Genomic DNA, 20932 nt, shown 5'->3' with positions numbered 1-20932 from the left:
AAGGTTTAAAAAAAAAAAAAAAAAAAAAAAAATCTGTTCTTATCAGTTTAATATCTGATACGTCCCCTATCTGGGGACCATATATTAAATGGATTTTTGAGAACGGGGGCCGATTTCGAAGCTTGCTTCCGTCGCCCTATGCATTGACCCGATATGGCAGTATCTTCGGGTACAGTGCACCACCCCCTTACAGGGTTAAAAAGAAAGATTCCTACTTTCATTGCTACCTGCTTTCTGGCTAGCCAGCTAGCCAGCCCTGTGGGCCTTGCTGCTGCTGCAGCCAAAAAACAAAAGGTGGTGCTGCTGCTGCTTCTGCTTCTGCTTGTGTCTGGCCGCTGTTGGAGCGTCCAGGCACAGGACTTCTGCTGCTGCTGACTAAATGGCCTCCTTAATTGGATCATTTGAGTAGCCAGCACACCTGTGCAGGTAGGGCATGACATGATAGGCAGCTGCCTTGATAGCGGGTGGGTGCTGAATGTTCCTAATTGACAAAATAAGATTAATGCTTATGAAGAAATATAAAATCTCATCCCTTCCCCAATATCGCGCCACACCCCTACCCCTTAATTCCCTGGTTGAACTTGATGGACATATGTCTTTTTTCGACCGTACTAACTATGTAACTATGTAACATAACATGGGGGGGGGGTCTCCTGGCTGTTCACACAGGTGTGTCATTGCTGTACATTGACCATGCATTGCTTCTGTGGTATTGCAAAGGCAAAGACAAATGCTTCCAGCCATCCATTGCACTAATGGATTGGTCATCAGCTGGCTGTCTATGTCCCGCATCAATATAGACCAAAGTACAGAGGGTTAGGCTATGCTATTGTGCACCTACCTGATGCATCAGAAGGTGCGAGGCCCTTGCTAAATTCTGTGCACAGACTTTGAGATCTATGCTTTAGACTGTATCTAAACCTGCTCCAACATGGACTGACATTCTGGCCTACTTTCAGCCGATGCGACTTGTCTGTCGCTGAACAGTCGCTTTTTATGTATTCAGCACCTATGTATAATGTTGTAAAAAGGCTCTAGAAGCTAAAGTCGCAGAAATGTCACACATATTTGGCCTGCAACTTTCTGTGCGACAAATTCAGACAGGAAAAATCAGTATAAAATCCTTAGAAAATTATCCCCCAGTGTCTCCATCTGCTGGCGGTATTGAATAAGCATTGCTGCACTGATGGGGTATGCATTAGACGAAAAAAAAGAAGAAAAAGAAGAATAATACGCCCAGAAAAGAGGCGAAAAGGAGAAAAACGTAAAAAAACGTGAAAAAAAAGTAAGAGGAAGAGAAGGGAAAAAAAGGTGGAAATGGGTTTAAAAGTGATTTCGGCGGAGAAATATATATATATATATATATATATATATATATATATATATACGCGCACACACACACATATATATAAACGTATTCTCCGTTGAGATATTGCAGCCGCTGCTGTGTCCAGGCCCAGGAGCCTTAGCTATGTGCTGTGATGTCACTCAATACCACTGACATCACTAGGTGTAAACAACATCTCTCCTTTGCTGTGTATGTGACTATGGAGCTGTTTGGTGATGTCGTCTATTATGGCCTTCATAGAAGCAACAGGAGATTGTTGCATCCATCTAGAACCCTCAGAACTACAGTGCTATGATGTCACTCACTTCCACAGGCCTTGCAGAGTGTAAATAACAACAACCCAGCTTTGTTGTGTATGTAACCATAGGGATTTGTGATGTCACCTAGAACCTTCACAGCAGCGACAGCTTTATGAGGAGCATCAGCACTGCTCTGCCTGAGCAGAACCATCACCGCCATAGGTTGTCAAATAACCCGGATTTAACCCACACAGGTAAGTCCAATGGGGTGCAGGCATGTCCTCTATGCTTACAGCTTCCCGTGGGTGTTGGTTTGATACCGTTTGGGGACAGCCAAGGAGGCATCTGCAGGCAACAAAGGTAGGTGTGTGCTTGTGTGTGTGTTTCCTATGCAGATCCTAAGCCCAGTGTCACATGCAAGTAGGAGGAGTAAGAAGGGTTCCTGGCAAATCCGGGTTATGGATTGCATTTAAAAAGGCCCCGTGGGAGTGCAATGGGCCCCTGTCTTGCTGCTTAGCAATAATGGTATGGGTTTAGGTTCTGCTGTGTGTACTGGTGGTTGACTGCCCCCCAGCCCAGAGTGTGCATTGAAAATTGTCTGGCAGCCTCCCTGACAGCAAGCAGTGATAGTGCCCATGAAGGGGACCTTGTTGGGCCCGCCCCTTTCACGGTTATCGCTTCTCGGCCTTTTGGCTAAGATCAAGTGTAGTATCTGTTCTTATCAGTTTAATATCTGATACGTCCCCTATCTGGGGACCATATATTAAATGGATTTTTGAGAACGGGGGCCGATTTCGAAGCTTGCTTCCGTCGCCCTATGCATTGACCCGATATGGCAGTATCTTCGGGTACAGTGCACCACCCCCTTACAGGGTTAAAAAGAAAGATTCCTACTTTCATTGCTACCTGCTTGCTGGCTAGCCAGCTAGCCAGCCCTGTGGGCCTTGCTGCTGCTGCAGCCAAAAAACAAAAGGTGGTGCTGCTTCTGCTTCTGCTTCTGCTTGTGTCTGGCCGCTGTTGGAGCGTCCAGGCACAGGACTTCTGCTGCTGCTGACTAAATGGCCTCCTTAATTGGATCATTTGAGTAGCCAGCACACCTGTGCAGGTAGGGCATGACATGATAGGCAGCTGCCTTGATAGCGGGTGGGTGCTGAATGTTCCTAATTGACAAAATAAGATTAATGCTTATGAAGAAATATAAAATCTCATCCCTTCCCCAATATCGCGCCACACCCCTACCCCTTAATTCCCTGGTTGAACTTGATGGACATATGTCTTTTTTCGACCGTACTAACTATGTAACTATGTAACATAACATGGGGGGGGGGGTCTCCTAGCTGTTCACACAGGTGTGTCATTGCTGTACATTGACCATGCATTGCTTCTGTGGTATTGCAAAGGCAAAGACAAATGTTTCCAGCCATCCATTGCACTAATGGATTGGTCATCAGCTGGCTGTCTATGTCCCGCATCAATATAGACCAAAGTACAGAGGGTTAGGCTATGCTATTGTGCACCTACCTGATGCATCAGAAGGTGCGAGGCCCTTGCTAAATTCTGTGCACAGACTTTGAGATCTATGCTTTAGACTGTATCTAAACCTGCTCCAACATGGACTGACATTCTGGCCTACTTTCAGCCGATGCGACTTGTCTGTCGCTGAACAGTCGCTTTTTATGTATTCAGCACCTATGTATAATGTTGTAAAAAGGCTCTAGAAGCTAAAGTCGCAGAAATGTCACACATATTTGGCCTGCAACTTTCTGTGCGACAAATTCAGACAGGAAAAATCAGTATAAATCCTTAGAAAATTATCCCCCAGTGTCTCCATCTGCTGGCGGTATTGAATAAGCATTGCTGCACTGATGGGGTATGCATTAGACGAAAAAAAAGAAGAAAAAGAAGAATAATACGCCCAGAAAAGAGGCGAAAAGGAGAAAAACGTAAAAAAACGTGAAAAAAAAGTAAGAGGAAGAGAAGGGAAAAAAAAGGTGGAAATGGTTTTAAAAGTGATTTCGGCGGAGAAATATATATATATATATATATATATATATATATATATATATACGCGCACACACACACACATATATATAAACGTATTCTCCGTTGAGATATTGCAGCCGCTGCTGTGTCCAGGCCCAGGAGCCTTAGCACTGTGCTGTGATGTCACTCAATACCACTGACATCACTAGGTGTAAACAACATCTCTCCTTTGCTGTGTATGTGACTATGGAGCTGTTTGGTGATGTCGTCTATTATGGCCTTCATAGAAGCAACAGGAGATTGTTGCATCCATCTAGAACCCTCAGAACTACAGTGCTATGATGTCACTCACTTCCACAGGCCTTGCAGAGTGTAAACAACAACAACCCAGCTTTGTTGTGTATGTAACCATAGGGATTTGTGATGTCACCTAGAACCTTCACAGCAGCGACAGCTTTATGAGGAGCATCAGCACTGCTCTGCCTGAGCAGAACCATCACCGCCATAGGTTGTCAAATAACCCGGATTTAACCCACACAGGTAAGTCCAATGGGGTGCAGGCATGTCCTCTATGCTTACAGCTTCCCGTGGGTGTTGGTTTGATACCGTTTGGGGACAGCCAAGGAGGCATCTGCAGGCAACAAAAGTAGGTGTGTGCTTGTGTGTGTGTTTCCTATGCAGATCCTAAGCCCAGTGTCACATGCAAGTAGGAGGAGTAAGAAGGGTTCCTGGCAAATCCGGGTTATGGATTGCATTTAAAAAGGCCCCGTGGGAGTGCAATGGGCCCCTGTCTTGCTGCTTAGCAATAATGGTATGGGTTTAGGTTCTGCTGTGTGTACTGGTGGTTGACTGCCCCCCAGCTCAGAGTGTGCATGGAAAATTGTCTGGCAGCCTCCCTGACAGCAAGCAGTGATAGTGCCCATGAAGGGGACCTTGTTGGGCCCGCCCCTTTCACGGTTATCGCTTCTCGGCCTTTTGGCTAAGATCAAGTGTAGTATCTGTTCTTATCAGTTTAATATCTGATACGTCCCCTATCTGGGGACCATATATTAAATGGATTTTTGAGAACGGGGGCCGATTTCGAAGCTTGCTTCCGTCGCCCTATGCATTGACCCGATATGGCAGTATCTTCGGGTACAGTGCACCACCCCCTTACAGGGTTAAAAAGAAAGATTCCTACTTTCATTGCTACCTGCTTGCTGGCTAGCCAGCTAGCCAGCCCTGTGGGCCTTGCTGCTGCTGCAGCCAAAAAACAAAAGGTGGTGCTGCTGCTGCTTCTGCTTCTGCTTGTGTCTGGCCGCTGTTGGAGCGTCCAGGCACAGGACTTCTGCTGCTGCTGACTAAATGGCCTCCTTAATTGGATCATTTGAGTAGCCAGCACACCTGTGCAGGTAGGGCATGACATGATAGGCAGCTGCCTTGATAGCGGGTGGGTGCTGAATGTTCCTAATTGACAAAATAAGATTAATGCTTATGAAGAAATATAAAATCTCATCCCTTCCCCAATATCGCGCCACACCCCTACCCCTTAATTCCCTGGTTGAACTTGATGGACATATGTCTTTTTTCGACCGTACCAGCTATGTAACTATGTAACATAACATGGGGGGGGGGGGTCTCCTGGCTGTTCACACAGGTGTGTCATTGCTGTACATTGACCATGCATTGCTTCTGTGGTATTGCAAAGGCAAAGACAAATGCTTCCAGCCATCCATTGCACTAATGGATTGGTCATCAGCTGGCTGTCTATGTCCCGCATCAATATAGACCAAAGTACAGAGGGTTAGGCTATGCTATTGTGCACCTACCTGATGCATCAGAAGGTGCGAGGCCCTTGCTAAATTCTGTGCACAGACTTTGAGATCTATGCTTTAGACTGTATCTAAACCTGCTCCAACATGGACTGACATTCTGGCCTACTTTCAGCCGATGCGACTTGTCTGTCGCTGAACAGTCGCTTTTTATGTATTCAGCACCTATGTATAATGTTGTAAAAAGGCTCTAGAAGCTAAAGTCGCAGAAATGTCACACATATTTGGCCTGCAACTTTCTGTGCGACAAATTCAGACAGGAAAAATCAGTATAAATCCTTAGAAAATTATCCCCCAGTGTCTCCATCTGCTGGCGGTATTGAATAAGCATTGCTGCACTGATGGGGTATGCATTAGACGAAAAAAAAGAAGAAAAAGAAGAATAATACGCCCAGAAAAGAGGCGAAAAGGAGAAAAACGTAAAAAAACGTGAAAAAAAAGTAAGAGGAAGAGAAGGGAAAAAAAGGTGGAAATGGGTTTAAAAGTGATTTCGGCGGAGAAATATATATATATATATATATATATATATATATATATATACGCGCACACACACACATATATATAAACGTATTCTCCGTTGAGATATTGCAGCCGCTGCTGTGTCCAGGCCCAGGAGCCTTAGCACTGTGCTGTGATGTCACTCAATACCACTGACATCACTAGGTGTAAACAACATCTCTCCTTTGCTGTGTATGTGACTATGGAGCTGTTTGGTGATGTCGTCTATTATGGCCTTCATAGAAGCAACAGGAGATTGTTGCATCCATCTAGAACCCTCAGAACTACAGTGCTATGATGTCACTCACTTCCACAGGCCTTGCAGAGTGTAAACAACAACAACCCAGCTTTGTTGTGTATGTAACCATAGGGATTTGTGATGTCACCTAGAACCTTCACAGCAGCGACAGCTTTATGAGGAGCATCAGCACTGCTCTGCCTGAGCAGAACCATCACCGCCATAGGTTGTCAAATAACCCGGATTTAACCCACACAGGTAAGTCCAATGGGGTGCAGGCATGTCCTCTATGCTTACAGCTTCCCGTGGGTGTTGGTTTGATACCGTTTGGGGACAGCCAAGGAGGCATCTGCAGGCAACAAAGGTAGGTGTGTGCTTGTGTGTGTGTTTCCTATGCAGATCCTAAGCCCAGTGTCACATGCAAGTAGGAGGAGTAAGAAGGGTTCCTGGCAAATCCGGGTTATGGATTGCATTTAAAAAGGCCCCGTGGGAGTGCAATGGGCCCCTGTCTTGCTGCTTAGCAATAATGGTATGGGTTTAGGTTCTGCTGTGTGTACTGGTGGTTGACTGCCCCCCAGCCCAGAGTGTGCATGGAAAATTGTCTGGCAGCCTCCCTGACAGCAAGCAGTGATAGTGCCCATGAAGGGGACCTTGTTGGGCCCGCCCCTTTCACGGTTATCGCTTCTCGGCCTTTTGGCTAAGATCAAGTGTAGTATCTGTTCTTATCAGTTTAATATCTGATACGTCCCCTATCTGGGGACCATATATTAAATGGATTTTTGAGAACGGGGGCCGATTTCGAAGCTTGCTTCCGTCGCCCTATGCATTGACCCGATATGGCAGTATCTTCGGGTACAGTGCACCACCCCCTTACAGGGTTAAAAAGAAAGATTCCTACTTTCATTGCTACCTGCTAGCTGGCTAGCCAGCTAGCCAGCCCTGTGGGCCTTGCTGCTGCTGCAGCCAAAAAACAAAAGGTGGTGCTGCTGCTGCTTCTGCTTCTGCTTGTGTCTGGCCGCTGTTGGAGCGTCCAGGCACAGGACTTCTGCTGCTGCTGACTAAATGGCCTCCTTAATTGGATCATTTGAGTAGCCAGCACACCTGTGCAGGTAGGGCATGACATGATAGGCAGCTGCCTTGATAGCGGGTGGGTGCTGAATGTTCCTAATTGACAAAATAAGATTAATGCTTATGAAGAAATATAAAATCTCATCCCTTCCCCAATATCGCGCCACACCCCTACCCCTTAATTCCCTGGTTGAACTTGATGGACATATGTCTTTTTTCGACCGTACTAACTATGTAACTATGTAACATAACATGGGGGGGGGGGGGTCTCCTGGCTGTTCACACAGGTGTGTCATTGCTGTACATTGACCATGCATTGCTTCTGTGGTATTGCAAAGGCAAAGACAAATGCTTCCAGCCATCCATTGCACTAATGGATTGGTCATCAGCTGGCTGTCTATGTCCCGCATCAATATAGACCAAAGTACAGAGGGTTAGGCTATGCTATTGTGCACCTACCTGATGCATCAGAAGGTGCGAGGCCCTTGCTAAATTCTGTGCACAGACTTTGAGATCTATGCTTTAGACTGTATCTAAACCTGCTCCAACATGGACTGACATTCTGGCCTACTTTCAGCCGATGCGACTTGTCTGTCGCTGAACAGTCGCTTTTTATGTATTCAGCACCTATGTATAATGTTGTAAAAAGGCTCTAGAAGCTAAAGTCGCAGAAATGTCACACATATTTGGCCTGCAACTTTCTGTGCGACAAATTCAGACAGGAAAAATCAGTATAAATCCTTAGAAAATTATCCCCCAGTGTCTCCATCTGCTGGCGGTATTGAATAAGCATTGCTGCACTGATGGGGTATGCATTAGACGAAAAAAAAGAAGAAAAAGAAGAATAATACGCCCAGAAAAGAGGCGAAAAGGAGAAAAACGTAAAAAAACGTGAAAAAAAAGTAAGAGGAAGAGAAGGGAAAAAAAGGTGGAAATGGGTTTAAAAGTGATTTCGGCGGAGAAATATATATATATATATATATATATATATATATATATATATATACGCGCACACACACACATATATATAAACGTATTCTCCGTTGAGATATTGCAGCCGCTGCTGTGTCCAGGCCCAGGAGCCTTAGCACTGTGCTGTGATGTCACTCAATACCACTGACATCACTAGGTGTAAACAACATCTCTCCTTTGCTGTGTATGTGACTATGGAGCTGTTTGGTGATGTCGTCTATTATGGCCTTCATAGAAGCAACAGGAGATTGTTGCATCCATCTAGAACCCTCAGAACTACAGTGCTATGATGTCACTCACTTCCACAGGCCTTGCAGAGTGTAAACAACAACAACCCAGCTTTGTTGTGTATGTAACCATAGGGATTTGTGATGTCACCTAGAACCTTCACAGCAGCGACAGCTTTATGAGGAGCATCAGCACTGCTCTGCCTGAGCAGAACCATCACCGCCATAGGTTGTCAAATAACCCGGATTTAACCCACACAGGTAAGTCCAATGGGGTGCAGGCATGTCCTCTATGCTTACAGCTTCCCGTGGGTGTTGGTTTGATACCGTTTGGGGACAGCCAAGGAGGCATCTGCAGGCAACAAAGGTAGGTGTGTGCTTGTGTGTGTGTTTCCTATGCAGATCCTAAGCCCAGTGTCACATGCAAGTAGGAGGAGTAAGAAGGGTTCCTGGCAAATCCGGGTTATGGATTGCATTTAAAAAGGCCCCGTGGGAGTGCAATGGGCCCCTGTCTTGCTGCTTAGCAATAATGGTATGGGTTTAGGTTCTGCTGTGTGTACTGGTGGTTGACTGCCCCCCAGCCCAGAGTGTGCATGGAAAATTGTCTGGCAGCCTCCCTGACAGCAAGCAGTGATAGTGCCCATGAAGGGGACCTTGTTGGGCCCGCCCCTTTCACGGTTATCGCTTCTCGGCCTTTTGGCTAAGATCAAGTGTAGTATCTGTTCTTATCAGTTTAATATCTGATACGTCCCCTATCTGGGGACCATATATTAAATGGATTTTTGAGAACGGGGGCCGATTTCGAAGCTTGCTTCCGTCGCCCTATGCATTGACCCGATATGGCAGTATCTTCGGGTACAGTGCACCACCCCCTTACAGGGTTAAAAAGAAAGATTCCTACTTTCATTGCTACCTGCTTGCTGGCTAGCCAGCTAGCCAGCCCTGTGGGCCTTGCTGCTGCTGCAGCCAAAAAACAAAAGGTGGTGCTGCTGCTGCTTCTGCTTCTGCTTGTGTCTGGCCGCTGTTGGAGCGTCCAGGCACAGGACTTCTGCTGCTGCTGACTAAATGGCCTCCTTAATTGGATCATTTGAGTAGCCAGCACACCTGTGCAGGTAGGGCATGACATGATAGGCAGCTGCCTTGATAGCGGGTGGGTGCTGAATGTTCCTAATTGACAAAATAAGATTAATGCTTATGAAGAAATATAAAATCTCATCCCTTCCCCAATATCGCGCCACACCCCTACCCCTTAATTCCCTGGTTGAACTTGATGGACATATGTCTTTTTTCGACCGTACTAACTATGTAACTATGTAACATAACATGGGGGGGGGGGTCTCCTGGCTGTTCACACAGGTGTGTCATTGCTGTACATTGACCATGCATTGCTTCTGTGGTATTGCAAAGGCAAAGACAAATGCTTCCAGCCATCCATTGCACTAATGGATTGGTCATCAGCTGGCTGTCTATGTCCCGCATCAATATAGACCAAAGTACAGAGGGTTAGGCTATGCTATTGTGCACCTACCTGATGCATCAGAAGGTGCGAGGCCCTTGCTAAATTCTGTGCACAGACTTTGAGATCTATGCTTTAGACTGTATCTAAACCTGCTCCAACATGGACTGACATTCTGGCCTACTTTCAGCCTATGCGACTTGTCTGTCGCTGAACAGTCGCTTTTTATGTATTCAGCACCTATGTATAATGTTGTAAAAAGGCTCTAGAAGCTAAAGTCGCAGAAATGTCACACATATTTGGCCTGCAACTTTCTGTGCGACAAATTCAGACAGGAAAAATCTGTATAAATCCTTAGAAAATTATCCCCCAGTGTCTCCATCTGCTGGCGGTATTGAATAAGCATTGCTGCACTGATGGGGTATGCATTAGACGAAAAAAAAGAAGAAAAAGAAGAATAATACGCCCAGAAAAGAGGCGAAAAGGAGAAAAACGTAAAAAAACGTGAAAAAAAAGTAAGAGGAAGAGAAGGGAAAAAAAGGTGGAAATGGGTTTAAAAGTGATTTCGGCGGAGAAATATATATATATATATATATATATATATATATATATATATATATATATATATATATATACGCGCACACACACACATATATATAAACGTATTCTCCGTTGAGATATTGCAGCCGCTGCTGTGTCCAGGCCCAGGAGCCTTAGCACTGTGCTGTGATGTCACTCAATACCACTGACATCACTAGGTGTAAACAACATCTCTCCTTTGCTGTGTATGTGACTATGGAGCTGTTTGGTGATGTCGTCTATTATGGCCTTCATAGAAGCAACAGGAGATTGTTGCATCCATCTAGAACCCTCAGAACTACAGTGCTATGATGTCACTCACTTCCACAGGCCTTGCAGAGTGTAAACAACAACAACCCAGCTTTGTTGTGTATGTAACCATAGGGATTTGTGATGTCACCTAGAACCTTCACAGCAGCGACAGCTTTATGAGGAGCATCAGCACTGCTCTGCCTGAGCAGAACCATCACCGCCATAGGTTGTCAAATAACCCGGATTTAACCCACACAGGTAAGTCCAATGGGGTGCAGGCATGTCCTCTATGCTTACAGCTTCCCGTGGGTGTTGGTTTGATACCGTTTGGGGACAGCCAAGGAGGCATCTGCAGGCAACAAAGGTAGGTGTGTGCTTGTGTGTGTGTTTCCTATGCAGATCCTAAGCCCAGTGTCACATGCAAGTAGGAGGAGTAAGAAGGGTTCCTGGCAAATCCGGGTTATGGATTGCATTTAAAAAGGCCCCGTGGGAGTGCAATGGGCCCCTGTCTTGCTGCTTAGCAATAATGGTATGGGTTTAGGTTCTGCTGTGTGTACTGGTGGTTGACTGCCCCCCAGCCCAGAGTGTGCATGGAAAATTGTCTGGCAGCCTCCCTGACAGCAAGCAGTGATAGTGCCCATGAAGGGGACCTTGTTGGGCCCGCCCCTTTCACAGTTATCGCTTCTCGGCCTTTTGGCTAAGATCAAGTGTAGTATCGGGCCGCGCCGCCCTGGTCAGCTTAGATCAGGAGAAGGCGTTCGACCGTGTCTCCCACGCATTCATGGACAGGGTTTTGCGCAGGCTGGGTCTGGGGAAGATGTTTTGCTCTTTTGTTAACGTTATGTATTTTGACATTTACAGCACGGTGTTGGTGAACGGCTGGAAGACTGACCCCTTTCCTATTCTTTCAGGGGTTAGACAAGGCTGCCCTCTTTCACCTCTCCTTTTTGTTTGTGTTATAGAGCTCTTCGCTGAGACTATCCGGCAGAATGGAGAGATCAGAGGGATCACCGCACCAGGACCAGATCGCCACGAGGTCAAGTGCTCGCTCTACATGGACGACGTGACCGTCTTCTGCGCTGACCAGCGTTCGGTGACTGCACTCGTCCAGACCTGCGAGGACTTCGGCAGAGCTTCGGGGGCAAAAGTCAACTGCGGGAAGTCGGAGGCCATGCTCTTCGGGGAGTGGCACCTGGCTTCTTCCGCCCCCTTCCCCTTTACTATTAAGCCGGACTTCATTCAAATTCTTGGAGTCTGGTTCGGGAAGGAAGGAGCGGCCCTTAAGTCTTGGCAAGACCGACTAGGAAGGATAAACTCAAAGATCGGACTGTGGAGCTCCAGAAAGCTCACGATGGAAGGCAAGGCACTTGTCCTGCGGAGTGAAGTTTTGCCTGTGCTCCAATATACCGCACAGGCCTGGCCTCCCCATACCACCGTTTGCAAGGCCATCACCCGGACAGTGTTTGGCTTCGTCTGGGGCAAAATGGACAGAGTCAAGAGGACCGTGATGTACAAGGAACCCCGCAAGGGTGGGAAGGGAATACCCGACATCCCCGCTCTGCTGAGGGCCTCCTTTGCATGTGTCACGGTGCAGCGGACTCTTGTTGAAAAGACTGGCTCAGCGGGCAGGTCCATGTCTCGCTTGTTTCTCATGCCCCTTTGGAGACAGCTGGGCTGGGACAAGTGGGACAGCTCCATCCCTTACAACTGGAACACTCCCTGGTTCTATGGGGATGTTGTCCGGTTTGTGAGGGAGCACCAGCTGGAAGGACTGAAACCCGACCTATGGAAGCCGAAGACAATCCACAAGCTCATCCGAGCTAAGGACTTGACCGAGCTGGTTCCGGGACTCCCCGCAGCCACTGCAGAGACAGTTTGGAACAATGTGGCCTCAAAGCGGCTTACCAATGGACACAAGGACTTGTCGTGGATGGCCGTCATGGGAGGTCTCTCTCTCAGGTCATTCATGCATGCCCGCAACCTGTGCAAGACCCGGTACTGCCCCCGTTGCCCCTACGTGGAGGAAACATCTTTCCACGTGTTTTGGCAGTGCCCCTTTGCACAGGGTCTGTTGGACGCCCTAGAACAGGAACTCAGAGACTCAGTGCCCAGGAGCTGCCTATCGTACCATTCGGTGCTTTACGGCCTGTTCCCTGGGACCCACGACGTGGAGGCCATCCAGGAGGCCTGGCGCCTTATGAACTGTTTTAAGGACGCAGTGTGGCTTGCCAGGAACCGCCTCGTGATCAACAGGGAAAACATGTCCGTCCGGGACTGCCGCAGGTTCATCAAGAACCTGCTCAGAGACTATTCCATCTTGGACAGCTCGGCCGTTGATGAGGAAGAAGAGGAGTGAAGACCCCTCTCCTTCTCCCATGTCTCCCTGAAGATACAGCCCAACAGTTTGGCCCTGTGATCCGCCCCCTCCCTACCCCCACATAGTCGCCCACACCCCTACCCCGATCACAGATTGTATTATTTGGTTTTTGCTTGATCTCTTGTGCCTTTATATTGCAGGATTGAGCTGAATGTTAGAGTAGCATGGTGTGCGATGTATAGCTTAGGGAACCTTTGCTGTGTATTGTACTATCATGCTTTGTGTGACTGTAATTTATTGTACGACTTGTAATGACTGAACGGAAAATAAAGCTCTTTCAATCAAAAAAAAATCTGTTCTTATCAGTTTAATATCTGATACGTCCCCTATCTGGGGACCATATATTAAATGGATTTTTGAGAACGGGGGCCGATTTCGAAGCTTGCTTCCGTCGCCCTATGCATTGACCCGATATGGCAGTATCTTCGGGTACAGTGCACCACCCCCTTACAGGGTTAAAAAGAAAGATTCCTACTTTCATTGCTACCTGCTTGCTGGCTAGCCAGCTAGCCAGCCCTGTGGGCCTTGCTGCTGCTGCAGCCAAAAAACAAAAGGTGGTGCTGCTGCTGCTTCTGCTTCTGCTTGTGTCTGGCCGCTGTTGGAGCGTCCAGGCACAGGACTTCTGCTGCTGCTGACTAAATGGCCTCCTTAATTGGATCATTTGAGTAGCCAGCACACCTGTGCAGGTAGGGCATGACATGATAGGCAGCTGCCTTGATAGCGGGTGGGTGCTGAATGTTCCTAATTGACAAAATAAGATTAATGCTTATGAAGAAATATAAAATCTCATCCCTTCCCCAATATCGCGCCACACCCCTACCCCTTAATTCCCTGGTTGAACTTGATGGACATATGTCTTTTTTCGACCGTACTAACTATGTAACTATGTAACATAACATGGGGGGGGGGGGTCTCCTGGCTGTTCACACAGGTGTGTCATTGCTGTACATTGACCATGCATTGCTTCTGTGGTATTGCAAAGGCAAAGACAAATGCTTCCAGCCATCCATTGCACTAATGGATTGGTCATCAGCTGGCTGTCTATGTCCCGCATCAATATAGACCAAAGTACAGAGGGTTAGGCTATGCTATTGTGCACCTACCTGATGCATCAGAAGGTGCGAGGCCCTTGCTAAATTCTGTGCACAGACTTTGAGATCTATGCTTTAGACTGTATCTAAACCTGCTCCAACATGGACTGACATTCTGGCCTACTTTCAGCCGATGCGACTTGTCTGTCGCTGAACAGTCGCTTTTTATGTATTCAGCACCTATGTATAATGTTGTAAAAAGGCTCTAGAAGCTAAAGTCGCAGAAATGTCACACATATTTGGCCTGCAACTTTCTGTGCGACAAATTCAGACAGGAAAAATCAGTATAAATCCTTAGAAAATTATCCCCCAGTGTCTCCATCTGCTGGCGGTATTGAATAAGCATTGCTGCACTGATGGGGTATGCATTAGACGAAAAAAAAGAAGAAAAAGAAGAATAATACGCCCAGAAAAGAGGCGAAAAGGAGAAAAACGTAAAAAAACGTGAAAAAAAAGTAAGAGGAAGAGAAGGGAAAAAAAGGTGGAAATGGGTTTAAAAGGGATTTCGGCGGAGAATATATATATATATATATATATATATATATATATATATATATATACGCGCACACACACACATATATATAAACGTATTCTCCGTTGAGATATTGCAGCCGCTGCTGTGTCCAGGCCCAGGAGCCTTAGCACTGTGCTGTGATGTCACTCAATACCACTGACATCACTAGGTGTAAACAACATCTCTCCTTTGCTGTGTATGTGACTATGGAGCTGTTTGGTGATGTCGTCTATTATGGCCTTCATAGAAGCAACAGGAGATTGTTGCATCCATCTAGAACCCTCAGAACTACAGTGCTATGATGTCACTCACTTCCACAGGCCTTGCAGAGTGTAAACAACAACAACCCAGCTTTGTTGTGTATGTAACCATAGGGATTTGTGATGTCACCTAGAACCTTCACAGCAGCGACAGCTTTATGAGGAGCATCAGCACTGCTCTGCCTGAGCAGAACCATCACCGCCATAGGTTGTCAAATAACCCGGATTTAACCCACACAGGTAAGTCCAATGGGGTGCAGGCATGTCCTCTATGCTTACAGCTTCCCGTGGGTGTTGGTTTGATACCGTTTGGGGACAGCCAAGGAGGCATCTGCAGGCAACAAAGGTAGGTGTGTGCTTGTGTGTGTGTTTCCTATGCAGATCCTAAGCCCAGTGTCACATGCAAGTAGGAGGAGTAAGAAGGGTTCCTGGCAAATCCGGGTTATGGATTGCATTTAAAAAGGCCCCGTGGGAGTGCAATGGGCCCCTGTCTTGCTGCTTAGCAATAATGGTATGGGTTTAGGTTCTGCTGTGTGTACTGGTGGTTGACTGCCCCCCAGCCCAGAGTGTGCATGGAAAATTGTCTGGCAGCCTCCCTGACAGCAAGCAGTGATAGTGCCCATGAAGGGGACCTTGTTGGGCCCGCCCCTTTCACGGTTATCGCTTCTCGGCCTTTTGGCTAAGATCAAGTGTAGTAATACAGGAGATCTGGTCAGAAGGTACTCGGGTACCCCTCTCCTCGGCCTTGTGGGATCGCCCAGGTTTATTGCCTGGGCTTCACCCACTTGTTGCTATTGGGGAGAGGGCCTAGTCCCAGGGTAACGAGTAGCGATCGCCTCTCAAGACCTTCGGGTGGAGAGAGGTTAGAACCATGGATGATGATCCGGATCCAGGTTCTGTGCCGGCATACGCAAGGATCAAAAACACCGTGAGAGTCATTCTCACGGATGATACCAAAAGGGCGGACGATTTGAAATTCGTAGTAGAGGACGTGCTCGGAGGAGTTTTCGGAATACAGAAGGGCGAGATATTGGCAATCCAGGACTACCCGAAGCGTAAAATTTTTGATGTGACGTTCACACAAAATGGCATCCACAGAGATTTTGTTACCAGAGCTGCTGCGAGTAAAGACAAAAAGCTTCAGGGTGTCCGGATTATTGAGCACGTTCTAGACGATATTAAGCTGGTGGTAGTAAAGATGTATTCCCCTTTCGCCAACCTACACGATGTTGAGTTGTTTTTACAAGTCTATTTTAGTAAGGTTGAGTGCAGAGGAAAAATCATGAACAGCTGTGGCATCTGGACATCTAAGTGGAGATTTCAGGTTACATGCAAAAAAGATGACAGATTGCCAGGGGGAATACAACTACCACCAGCTCGTTTTAAAATAAATAATATGTGTGGCGACCTCTTTTATGCGGGGATGCCAAGCTACTGCAGGAAGTGTCACAGATATGGACACACAAAAGAAAACTGTGAAAGTACATGCAAAAAATGTGGTAGCACACAGCACGAGACAGAGAAATGCACAAGAGGAGGGAGGTGCAATTTCTGTCAACAATTCGGTCACCTTTTCTCCTCTTGTCCCCACAGACATAGGACGGAGCAGCAGTGGCAACCCTGGAGGCAGCAAGGACAGCAACCGGGACACCAGCCGAGGCAAGCAGAGCCAGTGATTACCCCCCCACAAGAGGTAAGCGGTGAGATGGAGAAGGAGAAAGACCCCCCTCAGGCAAAAGGAGGGGACCCTAAAGAGCAGAGGATGGCCAAAAAACGTGCAAGTGGTGAAAAAACTGGCCCCCAGGAGCATGCTGGGTTAAGAGAGGAGCAGAATCCGCTCCTCAGCAACCTCTGGCTCAGGGTCCCCCTGAGAGCGATGATCCGGGTGGAGAGGTGAAGGTTAAAAGGCGGAGGGGCTCCAGAAGACTCTATTCGGAGGCGGTCCAGGGGGAGCCGATGGAAGTACCTGCGGATGCAGGGAACCCAAGTGACGTTCCTCCACAGGTCCCCATAGGGGATACCCCCCCCTCCTCCCTGCCAGGAGGAGGTTTCAGGGGTGACCGTCTCTGAGGTACCAGAGACGGAGCTAAGTGAACACCCGACCCCTATGGAGGGGCAAGAGGTGGAAGAACCCAATGAGTCTGGAGCCCTGATTGCCAGGATGCCCGAGAACAACTATGCCTCAATCAAGATGGAGGAGGGGGGTCGGCTGAGTGATGGTGCCTCCTCTCCTGCTTCCTCTATGCGTACAGTTGAGTCAGATTTTGGGGGGTATGAGGCTTCGGAGGGGGAATCAGAGGTGTAAGACGTTTTCTTGTACATTCCCATGGCTGAGTTGTCCGGTCTGTCCTTGAACGTGAGAAGTGTGAGCGCCAGAGTAAGAAGGGTTGCCCTATTTAATTACTTGTCGGTTTTTGCTGCTTCCGTCCTTTTCCTGCAGGAATGTGGCATCCCGCACAGATTAAATTATAAAGAATATGAAGATGATTGGGTGCACGGTCCATCAGTCTGGTCTGGATCAAATGAGTCCAGATCAGCAGGGGTCGCCATACTTTTTAAAGGGAACGTTTTAATTGAGAGTTTTAACGAAATTTTACCAGGCAGAATTTTATTGGTCAGCGCTTTTATTAATGGTATTAAATGGCAGTTTTTAAATTTTTATGGTTCTCCTGATAAGAATGAAAGAATAAAAATGTTGGAGATTTTACCCCTTTTTATTAACAATTCTAGTCCTCTTGTTTTATCAGGTGATTTTAATTGTATTTTAAGGGGAGAACGCCGTTTTTCGAACGCAGTGAGTAGGAACTATGATAAGACGTCTTTTATGTTAAAAAACTTGATTTTAGATTTTAATCTCACTGATGTTTTTAAAAAATGTAATTTTAACGTACCAGAGGAAGACGGTGTTACCTGGAGCAATGCAAGCTGTAGCTCCAGGATAGATTTTATTTTTTGTTCTTATCAAGTACTGCCTTTTAATTGTGATCTTTTTACCAATGTTTTTTCTGACCATAAATTATTGTATTTTAAAGTTAAAAGTGATTTTAAAAGGAGAACTGGTAGGAATGCCTGGAAGTTAAACGTGTCCCTTTTAGAAGATCCGCAGGTTTTATCAGATTTTATCACCTTTTACAAGGAATGCAGACGAGTAAAAGACCCCAACACTCCCACCAGTATCTGGTGGGAAAAAATGAAACTAAAAATAAAAGAATTTTTTATCCGTGTTGGGGTTAGGAAAGCTAAAGAAAAACGTGAATTTTATAATATCCTAAATACTCGTCTGCAAACCCTGTACAAATTCAGAGCACATGGGATGGAGGTGGAGAAGGAGGTACATGATCTTAAAAAAGAAATAACTAAGTGCCTGGAGCAGAAAGGAAAAGAAATTATCTTTAGGTCTCGAATACAGCATCTTGAGGAAAACGAGACCTGCTCCAGGTATTTTTTTAAGAAAATACATGAAAATAGAAGGTTAATAGAAAACATTGAAGGAGTGAATGATGTACAGGGTATTTTAATAAAGGTGCAAGAGTTTTATACTGATCTTTTTAATGTAAAACACATTGATGAATGTTTTATGAATGACTCGTTAAAGGAGATCACCAATTTTTTAGATCCTGTCTCACAGTCTTTTTTATTGCAGAATATTTCAGAGCAGGAGATTTTAGAGACCGTCAAGAGTTTTAAAACAGGTAAAGTGCCTGGGCCGGATGGTATACCCATTGAATTTTATGTTACTTTTTATGGTATTTTAAAAGAAGATTTGTTCTCCCTTTTTACGGAAGTCTTTAAGTCTAAAATCCTCCCAGGCTCATGGAAGAAGGGTGATGTCTCCCTGCTATTCAAAAAGGGAGACCGGTCGGAACTCAAAAACTGGAGACCAATCACCCTTCTGAACTGCGACTATAAAATAATGGCGAAACTGTGTGCTAACCGCTTAAAGAACGTAATCCATAAAATAATTCATACAAACCAAGTCTGTGGGGTGCCTGGGAGGAGTTTATGGGAGAACCTAAACCTTTTAAAGGATGTAATTAGCGACACCAAATTAAGAAAAGGAAAGCTGGCGGTTTTATCCATAGATTTTGAAAAAGCTTTCGACAGGGTGTCACATTTTTATCTTTTTAAGGTTTTAGAGAAAATGGGTATACCTGATGGCTTTTTATTGTCTCTTAGAGCTTTTTATGATAACTGTACTAGTAAAATTTTAGTAAATGGTTTTAAGACACAGGGCGTGATTTTAAATTCCGGAGTGAAGCAGGGGTGTCCCTTGTCCCCACTACTCTTCATTTGCGCAATAGAGCCTCTTTTATGTACAATACGAAAGGATAAGCAGATCCATGGAGTCCCCCTGCCAGGAGGAGGGGGACTAGAGGCGAAGGTAGTGGGGTACATGGACGATGTTGCGGTGTTTTGCAGGGACACCCCATCGCTTCAGAAGACGCTAAAACAGATTCAATATTTTAATTGTGCCTCCGGTTTTAAAGTCAATTTTAACAAAAGTAACATTTTAAACATAGGCGGAATGCCTGTGTATGATGTGCCCGTCCCTGTGTCTGAGTCGGTGCAGATTTTAGGTGTCTCCTTTGACGAGTCTAATAATGGTTTTAATAGCTGGGACTTGGTGGCTCAAAAAATAAATAAGAAAATATGTATGTGGAACATGCGAGAACTTACAATGGAAGGGAAGGTTTTAATTACAAAAATGGTGCTTTTACCTATTTTATTGTATTTAAGTCTGGTTTTCCCACCCCCCGAAATGGTTCTAAAGAAAATAACAAAAGCTTGTTTTACTTTCTTTTGGAGTTCTAAGAGCGAAAAATTAAAGAGACAAATTGTGATAAAACCGAACTCCAGGGGCGGTAAGGATTTTCCAGATTTTAAAGCTTTCCTTTTAATAAAGTTTTTTAGCATGTGTTTTACTACTGTTTTTAAAGATAGCTACTGGTCTTATTTTGTTCGTTTTAATACTGGTTATTTTATGCGGAGGAACGGCTGGTTTTCTACAGTTTTAAGTTGCCCTTATTCTTTGAATTTACCCCCTCAATACATGATTTTAGGAAAAATTTTAAACTTATATAATTTTAAAGGTAAAAGGGTTCAGGATCTGTGCAATAGCAAAAAACTACTAAAGGAAATAAAAGAAACCAGTACCGTGACTCCCATCAAAAATTTTAACGAACAGAAGTGTATACAGATTTGGAAGATGTTGAGTATTAATTATCTTTTTAATTCACAGAAGGACCTGGCCTGGAGCTGCGCACACGAGTGTCTTCCATGCCGGGCATTCCAGCACCGAAGAGGATTATCCAACTCTGCAACCGGCCCGAGGGAGGGATGCCGACAAGAGGAGACCGTGCACCATCTAATATGGACTTGTTTTTACTCGCAGAAAATATGGACAAAGATACTCCCTCTGGTAAAAAGGATAACTGGACTAAAAGACTTAAATATTGCAGTGGTTTTTTATGGTTGCCTGGAATGCCCAACACGGACTCAAGAGACTATTGCATGGAAGATCATAAACTGTGTGAAGGCAGCTCTGTGGAAGGCCAGGAATATTTTATTGTTCAAGCATGAGGTTTTATCTGTGAAGGACATTTTATCTATCTGTTTTTATGAAATGTACCAGTACTATCTTTTAGACAAGAAGAGATTTCCGCTTTTATCTAGAAAATGGTTTTTAAAAGAATGGAATTCTATCTTGTAAAGCCACCAAGTGCCCATTTTATGTTTTAATATGTTGTAAATATGTTATTTATATGTAACTGTATTTATTGACATATTTGCACAACTTTGTTAACATTATTTAATTTTTAATAAAGTTGCCCCCGTAAGGGTAGTCAAGTTAAAAAAAAAAAAAAAATCTGTTCTTATCAGTTTAATATCTGATACGTCCCCTATCTGGGGACCATATATTAAATGGATTTTTGAGAACGGGGGCCGATTTCGAAGCTTGCTTCCGTCGCCCTATGCATTGACCCGATATGGCAGTATCTTCGGGTACAGTGCACCACCC

At 45.5% G+C, this 20932-nt stretch overlaps 5 non-coding genes and 3 pseudogenes across 5 annotated transcripts; all 8 read left to right on the top strand.

The window, feature by feature from the left end:
- On the top strand, positions 1-185 carry LOC130304569 (U2 spliceosomal RNA). The gene has a single exon (XR_008854317.1). It is a non-coding gene; the product is annotated as a U2 spliceosomal RNA (small nuclear RNA).
- A 2075-nt stretch (positions 186-2260) lies between these two features.
- Positions 2261-2451, top strand: LOC130304575 (U2 spliceosomal RNA). Its single transcript, XR_008854319.1, has one exon. It is a non-coding gene; the product is annotated as a U2 spliceosomal RNA (small nuclear RNA).
- A 2078-nt stretch (positions 2452-4529) lies between these two features.
- On the top strand, positions 4530-4720 carry LOC130304574 (U2 spliceosomal RNA). Its single transcript, XR_008854318.1, has one exon. It is a non-coding gene; the product is annotated as a U2 spliceosomal RNA (small nuclear RNA).
- A 2074-nt stretch (positions 4721-6794) lies between these two features.
- On the top strand, positions 6795-6985 carry LOC130304565 (U2 spliceosomal RNA). The gene has a single exon (XR_008854316.1). It is a non-coding gene; the product is annotated as a U2 spliceosomal RNA (small nuclear RNA).
- A 2079-nt stretch (positions 6986-9064) lies between these two features.
- On the top strand, positions 9065-9255 carry LOC130304554 (U2 spliceosomal RNA). Its single transcript, XR_008854308.1, has one exon. It is a non-coding gene; the product is annotated as a U2 spliceosomal RNA (small nuclear RNA).
- Positions 9256-13316: 4061 nt separating this feature from the next.
- Positions 13317-13493, top strand: LOC130304561 (U2 spliceosomal RNA; annotated as a pseudogene).
- A 2079-nt stretch (positions 13494-15572) lies between these two features.
- Positions 15573-15705, top strand: LOC130304570 (U2 spliceosomal RNA; annotated as a pseudogene).
- A 5017-nt stretch (positions 15706-20722) lies between these two features.
- LOC130304566 (U2 spliceosomal RNA) lies at positions 20723-20932 on the top strand (annotated as a pseudogene).

This window comes from Hyla sarda, unplaced genomic scaffold (genome assembly GCF_029499605.1).
Source record: "Hyla sarda isolate aHylSar1 unplaced genomic scaffold, aHylSar1.hap1 scaffold_1282, whole genome shotgun sequence".
NCBI classification, from domain to species: domain Eukaryota; kingdom Metazoa; phylum Chordata; class Amphibia; order Anura; family Hylidae; genus Hyla; species Hyla sarda.
This window is presented reverse-complemented; position numbering and strand designations above follow the sequence as displayed.